This window comes from Drosophila suzukii, assembly GCF_043229965.1.
Source record: "Drosophila suzukii chromosome 2 unlocalized genomic scaffold, CBGP_Dsuzu_IsoJpt1.0 scf_2c, whole genome shotgun sequence".
In the NCBI taxonomy this organism is placed as follows: domain Eukaryota; kingdom Metazoa; phylum Arthropoda; class Insecta; order Diptera; family Drosophilidae; genus Drosophila; species Drosophila suzukii.
The window spans coordinates 3,436,696-3,445,501 of NW_027255896.1; positions in this window are offsets into that span (position 1 = coordinate 3,436,696).

An 8,806-nucleotide genomic window follows, 5' to 3' on the forward strand; every position below is an offset into this window, starting at 1 on the left:
CGCAGCGCAAGTTTGTTTCGTCAGTGTGCCACGCCCACTCTAACGCCCACAAAGCGCCAAAAACTGGCTCTTCCAGTTTTAATGCTTGAATAAAAAATTAAACTAAAATGTATCAATAAATACCTATTGATTGAAATAGGTGTGTAAGTGAAAAATGCAGTTGTGTTTTAGGCGTATCTCATTTCCCCTCACACTCCCTAATGGCCGAGGCCATCGACTATAGCATTTTCTCTTGTTTTGTTATGTTTTGCAGTTGGAAGTGTCGCCGAAGTTACTCCGAGAAGTGCCGCCGAAGTGGCACATTTCTTCCCGACGGGAGTCACTTCCGCGATCCGAATGCGATATCGCCGAAGTAACTTTTGGAAGTGTCTCCGAAGTCACTCATAGAAGTGCCGCCGAATTGGCACATTTCTTCCCGACAGGAGTCACTTCCGCGATCCGATTGCGATATCGCCGAAGTAACTTCTAAAAGTGTCGCCGTAGTCACTTCTGGAAGTTACTCCGAAGTGACTTTACATTTGCTTGTAGAAGATATCTAGAAGAGTCTTTCCCAATTGGAAAAACTTGAAAAAAAACATATTTTTTTATACTTTCAATATTTTGGTTTTATTTTGTGTATAAGTTGTTTGTCCGGTTGTATACACGGTCACTGGCATGTAGGAAATTTTGCTGATCAATGTTATTTAGGTCCAGCTCCGTCGACATAAGAAATTTATTAATAACCATTTCTAAAGGAAACAGAAACAAAAATTATTTTTTGTTCAGTCAAAGTAAAAATAAACTAGAAGACATTACCTTTTACAATGAAATATATTGAGAATCGTTGGATCCGCAGTTACACGCCAAGTACGGCTTTTTTTTCCATTAATTTTGTTTTTGTAAAATGTGTACTATCGTCTATCTATCGCGCAGAAGAGTCTCAGAAGTTACTTCTTCGCGATCCCGACCCTTTTTGTTTTTGTAAAATGTGTGCTATCGTCTTTCTATCGCGGAGAAGTGTCTCAGAAGTTACTTCTTCGCGATCGAGACCCTTTTTGTTTTTGTAAAATGTGTACTATCGTCTATCTATCGTCCGGAAGTGACTTAGAAGTTACTTCTACGCGACACATGTATATTTTGTTTTTGTAAAATGTGTTCTATCGCCGTTTTATCGCGCAGAAGTGTCTCAGAAGTTACTTTTTCGCGACCGCGACCCCGTTTGTTTTTGTAAAATGTGTACTATCCTCTTTCTATCGTCCAGAAGTGACTTAGAAGTTACTTCTACGCGACACATGTATATTTTGTTTTTGTAAAATGTGCACTATCGTCTTTCTATCGCGCAGAAGTTACTAAGAAGTGACTCCTGGACGACAGGCGATAGAAATATCGCCCTTTTGCTTGCAGGGAAGTACTCTAGGTACAGTAGTTATTCAATATATGTGCATACTACAGTGGACGTGGCAAACTTTTGTTGGGTCAATCCATAGCTCTTAATGAGACAAACACATTTCAGTTAAAACTTATAGCATGAGCTCATCCGGTTTGTGGGCGTTAATGTGGGCGTGGCATATTGCGTATCAAACTTGCGCTGCAAGCAGCAAAGCGAGATTAAAATGCGCCACCTACCGGCGGTATACAGATTTAAGCGTTATGGGCGTTAGAGTGGGCGTGGCAAATTTTTTTTTGGACCAATCGATAGGTAATGACGAGACCAATACATTTTAGTTAAAATTTTTTATCTAGCATAAAAATTGTGGGCGTCACAGGTTTTCGCGGTTTGTGGGCGTTAAAGTGGGCGTGGCAAACTTTTCTTTGGGTCAATTGATAGGTATTGATGAGAACAATACATTTCAGTTAAAATTTTAATTCTAGCATTCATTCTTTAGGAGCCACAGTTTTGGGCGGTTTGTGGGCGTTAGAGTGGGCGTGGCACTCTGTTGAAACAAACTTGCGCTGCGCAGGAATCTCAGGAATCTGCATGCCTAATCCCAGTATTGTAGCTTGTATAGTTTCCGAGATCTTAGCGTTCATACGGACAGACGGACAGACGGACATGGCTAGATCGACCCGGCTAGTGATCCTGATCAAGAATATATATACTTTGTGGGGTCGGAAACGCTTCCTTCTGCCTGTTACATACTTTCCGACGAATCTAGTATACCCTTTTACTCTACGAGTAACGGGTATAAAAACAACGTCAAAGGCGAAACTGTAGAAGTGTTTTCAGCAAAACTGATGAACAACAACGCAATAAAACTGCCAACCAGTACACACAAGAGGTTGAGCAGATGACAAAATCTTTAGAAGGTGCATTTATAACAGATGGCTTATCCCTAGAGTTAGCCAGAAGTTATTCCACTCGGCATGCAGTGAAAGCAATGACTAAAAATTGCACAATCGATAAGGTAATAACTATCATGCAAGCTGGTACCTGCAATACAATGAATGCACAGAAGCAACCGGACAGCCAAACACTGTCCTATATTACAAAAATTACCCGCAGCACGGTGGAAATCGCGGACGAGGTAATAATCGGGTAATTATAACAATACCAGATATTTTCAGAATAACGGATATAATCAAAACAATGGTTATAACAGAAATAACAATAACCAAAATAACAATTATTACAGAAACAACAACCGTGGTGGAAACACCAGCGGCGGAAACAGCCGTGGGGGAAACAACAACAACCACAATAACAATGTTAGAGTTGTACAAACAAATTCGGGAAACTCCCAACCACCTTTAGATACACGATAGTAAACAACATCAAAATTCACACTCTAAATCTCAGTCAAAATACATTTGTCACTTTCATGAACGTAGCAACAGGAAAAGAATTAGTTCTCTTACTAGACACAGGTGCGGAAATATCCTTTTTGAAGGAAAATTCTGATAATTTTCAAAACATTCAAGATAATCACATCATAAACATAAAGGGTATAAGTCAGGAAGTTACCAAATCAAAAGGTTTTACTTCTATTGAAATTCAAACTTCTAAGTACATAATTCAACATGATTTCCATATCGTAAATATGAAATTCGCTATTCCATGTGATGGAATACTAGGAATCGATTTTATCAAAAGATACAACTGTCAATTAGACTTCAAGCCGTCTGAAGACTGGCTTATAATAAGACCATATAACCTAAAACATCCAATTTATGTTCCAATAGCATACAGTTCTGGCAACAACTCCCTAATTCTGCCAGCAAGATCCCAAGTCGTCCGAAAAATCGAAATAAATTCAGAAGAAGACAGTGTATTAATTCCGAATCATAAAATTCAGCATGGTATCTATATCGCAAATACCATAGCAACAGTCCAAAATGCATATATAAGATTACTAAATACTACAAACACAGATCAAGTAGTCTATATCAAAAACATTCATCATGAACCACTTTCAAACTACGAAATAGTAAAAACGGACTTAGAAGACAGACAAAAAATTGTATTATCCCAACTTGCAAAAAACTTCCCGCCTCAATTCAATGAACAACTTACAGCATTATGCACCCACTATAGTGATGTGTTCGGACTAGAAACCGAATCGATCACTACCAATAATTTTTTTAAACAAAAGCTGAGATTAATTGATGATGAATCCGTATATATAAAAAAATATAGAAATCCTCATAGTCAACAAGACGAAATTCAAAAACAAGTCCAAAAACTCATCAATGATGAAATAGTGGAACCCTCTGTATCACCTTTATAATAGCCCACTTTTGTTAGTACCAAAAAGTCACTTCCAAATTCGGAAAATAAAAAATGGCGATTAGTAATTGACTGTCGTCAAATTAATAAAAAACTCTTGTCTGATAAATTTCCACTCCCTAAAATCGAGGGTATTTTAGATCAACTAGGTAGAGCAAAATATTTCTCATGCCTTGACTTAATGTCAGGTTTTCATCAAATTGAACTGGAAAAAAGTTCACGGGATATAACATCTTTTTCAACAAACAATGGTTCGTACCGCTTCACGCGATTACCATTCGGTTTAAAAATAGCGCCAAACTCTTTTCAGAGAATGATGACTATAGCTTTCTCTGGATTAGAACCTTCGCAAGCATTTCTTTATATGGATGACTTAATAATCATAGGTTGTTCCGAAAAACATATGCTCAAGAACTTAACTGATGTTTTCGAGAAATGTAGGAAACACAACTTGAAGTTACATCCTGAAAAATGTTCATTTTTCATGCATGAAGTCACTTTCTGAGGACATAAATGCACAGATAAAGGAATCTTGCCCGACGACAAAAAATACGACGTAATTCAAAATTATCCAGTCCCACATGATGCGGACAGCGCTAGAAGATTCATTGCATTTTGCAATTATTACCGACGTTTTATAAAGAATTTTGCTGAATACTCCCGTCACATAACAAGATTATGTAAGAAAGATGTAAAATTCGAATGGACAACACAATGTCAAAACGCCTTCGAACATCTTAAATCAGCATTAATAAATCCCACTCTGTTGCAATACCCAGATTTTAGCAAAGAATTTTGCATAATCACAGATGCTAGCAAATACGCTTGTGGAGCAGTCCCAACTCAAAACAAAAATGGACTACAGCTTCCAGTGGCATACGCATCAAGATCCTTTACGAAAGGTGAAAGCAACAAGAGCACTACAGAACAAGAATTAGCATCCATTCATTGGGCAATAACACACTTCAGACCATATATTTATGGTAGACACTTCACTGTCAAAACAGACCATAGAGCACTTACATACTTATTTTCAATGGTAAATCCCAGTTCCAAACTAACACGAATGAGACTTGAATTGGGGGAATATAATTTTACGGTAGAGTATCTAAAGGGTACAGATAACTATGTAGCCGATGCGCTCTCTAGATTAAGCATCACAGACTTAAAAAATATACAAACAAGCAATACAATTCTGAAAGTCACTACCAGAAACCAAAGTAGACAAAAATCCTGCGCAGGAAAAGATCAAATAGAATTGCATAAGCAATCTATAGAAAAAGCTTCAAAGCCCAACGTATATGAAGTCATTAATAATGATGAAGTACGTAAAGTAATGACCTTGCATGTAAATAATAAAATGTGTTTATTTAAGCACGGAAAGAAAATTACAGCAAGTTATGATGTTAGCGATTTGTATAAGTTAGCACGACCAGTTCCCGCGAGCAGATTTGCAGATTTGCAGGCCACATCCGGTGGCCAACACGCGCAGTAAGGAAACTGCCGAATCTACACCTTGGGTGCCATCACCCCATCGTCTGATACTAAGTGCTGACCCGGCGCTCCAGCGGCAGTGCGGGGAACACGCGCTCAGCGGATGATCACCGGATACCAAATGCTGACCTTGCATTTTAGCGGCGGCGCTGCCCGGCAGGCAAGGGCCTCAAGCTGTGGCCGGATCGGACTCTTAAGTCAGTCTAAAATTGGTACTCCACAGCCATAGCTGTGTTAAATAACTCACTGTAAAAGTATCTGTCCTTTGCCTAAATAGGCTTAGGAATAATAAATAAATATAATTAAACACCTCTTCTTCTTATTTGCCTAAACAGGCTGGGAGGAATCGGAATAAAATAATTGACGCCCTAACGTGAAAAAAAAGGAACCCACCACTAAAAAAAATATAATAATAAAAGTTAAATAATCAAAAAATTAAGAATAAAGCCAAAGTATAATAAAGCCCAACTCGGAAGAAAGTTTTACTATACCACTGTATACCCCGGAAAGTCGGACCTCTGGACCCCTACCAAAAGTAGTCAGTTCAATTTAAAAAAAAAAGTGTGAATAAAAATGAGCGAGAATTTTCAAAAAAAAACGTTCACCCGAACGAAAAATCAGTTAAAATCAAACAAAAAGAGTGTGAAAAAAGTGAGCGAGAATCTTACAGAAAAAAGGAGAAATAAACCCTCACTCGCACGAAAAATCAGTTGAAATCAAAAAAGTGTGGAAAAAGTGAGCGGGAGAAATAAAAAAAGTGAGCAAAAATCTTACAAAATAAAAAATAAACCCTCACTCGCACGAAAAATCTGTTAAAATCGAAAATCAGTTAAAATCAATAAAGTTGGAAAAAACAGTCGTCGCAGTCGCAGGTCGCAGATGCAGTCGCCGTTGGAAGTCGCAGCTTTTTGACCCTCGCCCCGCACGAGGGATAACGATCGTCAGCAACGGTCGCCGCCAACAAACAGCCCCCTCGCCCCGCACGAGGGATAGCAATCGTCAGCAGTAGTCGCCGCTAGCAGCCAGCCCCCTCGCCCCGCACGAGGGATAGCAATCGTCAGCCGTAGTCGCCGCTAGCAACCAGCACCCTCGCCCCGCTCGAGAGATCGGAATACACCAGCTGCACTAACAAAAAAATATGTAAGTAGGCTGTTTTGATTATTCGCAAAATTCTCAGTAGAAAACAGAAAGAAATATACAATATCTGTGAGTACAATTCTGCAGGTAGAAAAACCATAAAGTTTAAGGAAAAAAAATCTCCTGAATTTCCTGGTGTCTGTCTACACTAAGAGAAATAATTTTCTCCCAAATTAAAAAGTACTTACAAAAAATACGGTAAAATAAAAAATCTTACTCGTGCCTTAATCATTTGTAAAAACTACACTGGGAATTTTTTTCCCCTCCCAGAATTTCTTGAAATAAATATTTTACAGGATTGCCTTAAATATTAAACAATACAAATAAATTTTTGTTTACTTTAAAAAGTATATTAAATTGTGTTATAAAATTAAAAAAAAAAACAAAACAACAAATACAATACGTAATAATACAATAAAACTGATTTAAATGTTTTTCCGATTTTGTACCCACAACTATAAAACGGGTTTCTCTCGAAAATAAAAAAGAAACCCCTTGCTCTTATTAAAGCTCATGTACAGAAATGACGACTCCGGATCGTCGGGAGATTATATAATAGAAGAATATAAGCGATTATTAGCAACCAAAGTTAATAAAAAGGAAAAAAAATCAAGAGGAGGCTTGCACCCCATCAACTAGCAGAAGTCAAATTGTTTTAAAAAAAAGTGTTCTAGAAAGCCCCGAACGGGTAGAAACCCATTCACAGGAAATGCAGGCCGAACAAATCGCAAATATGGAGGCAGCTATAAACGCGGCCTTAGAAAGACAGCAAAGGCTGTTCGATGACAAATTAGGTACCATCGTAAGGGAGTTGGATAGGCTAAAAGTGAAAGCTCCAAAAATCGAGACATTTAAGGAAATCATTATCACACCAGGGGTAGAGTGTAATGAGCCTCTAGACATTATAAAATCGGTTCCCGAGTTCGATGGGAAGCAGGAGACATACATATCCTGGAGACAGGCAGCCATTGCGGCCTATAAGGTCTTCGAGCGCTTTAATGGCAGCAGTCGGCATTATCAAGCGGTGGCCATTCTAAAAAATAAAGTTAGAGGTCCGGCAGCGGCCGTATTAGCTTCATTTAATACAGTGCTACATTTTCACGCCATCTTGGCACGTCTCGACTTTACATACGCAGACAAAACTCCAACGCGCGTGATCCAACAAGAACTAAGCCTGTCAAGGCAAGGGGATCTGCCACTTCTTAAGTACTACGATGAGGTCGAAAAAAAGCTAACACTTCTTACGAATAAAATAGTAATGACGCATGACGCAGCCTCAGCGTCTGTATTAAATGAGAAATTTAGGGAAGACGCACTCCATGCGTTCGTCTCTGGCTTGAAAAAATCATTAAAAGTAGCCGTTTTCCCAGCACAACCGCGGGATCTACCAACAGCGTTAGCCCTAGCTCAAGAAGCTGAGTCAAGCAACGATAGGAGCATATTTGTGGCCAGCTTCGCCCGACATGCTGAAGAAAAACAAATAAAGCAAATAATTATCGACCACCTTCGTTTGTGAAAAATCAAAACTGGGGTAATATTAAAACTCCCTCTTTCAAACAAAAGCCAAGCCCTTATTCAGGAAATAGTCAGGCCAGGCCCGCTCCGGAGCCAATGGATGTGGATACTCTCTCTCAATTCAGACAGTCCACAAATTGGCGAAAAGGGCAGTCAACACGGAGCCAACAGAAAATTAACTACCTTCCAGAGGAAAAACTCACGGAGGAAGAATACGATTCTGTCGCCCAAGCGTATGCTACGGAGATTGAAGATGACTTAGATACGGATGATACTTGCAATTTTTTAGAATAAAATCCCTGCTCCCGTACATTACACGAAGACTAGCAGGGCGGGATGTTAAACTGTTAATTGATACCGGAACTTCAAAAAATTACATTGCACCCCTCCCGATGCTTAAAGGCGTCGTGGAAGTAGAAACCCCATTTAGTGTTAAGTCAATTCATGGCCACACACAAATTACAAAAAAATGCCTAATTTCAATTTTTCAAGTTAAGTCTCATTTCTTCCTCTTAAATGCTTTTAAGGGATTCGACGGGATAATCGGGCTCGACTTACTTAAACAAGTAAATGCGAAGCTCGATTTCACTAAAAATATGTTGCAAGCTGGCAATGCAACAGAAAAACTTCAATTCACCAAATCGGAAAACGTTAATTTCATCAAAATTGATGACGAAAGTGTCCCACATGCAATAAAATCCGTTTTTGACGAAATGATTAAAAAAAATTCTAGAGCCTTCGCTGACCCAGACGAAGCTCTACCTTTCAACATAAACACCATAGCCACAATAAAAACAGATGGGGAACCGGTGTACTCTAAATCATACCCGCACCCCATGGGCGTGACAGAATTTGTGAACGCAGAGGTTAAACAACTTCTAGCGGACGGCATCGTAAGGCCGTCTAGATCACCATACAACAATCCCACTTGAGTCGTCGACAAAAAGGGAACCGACC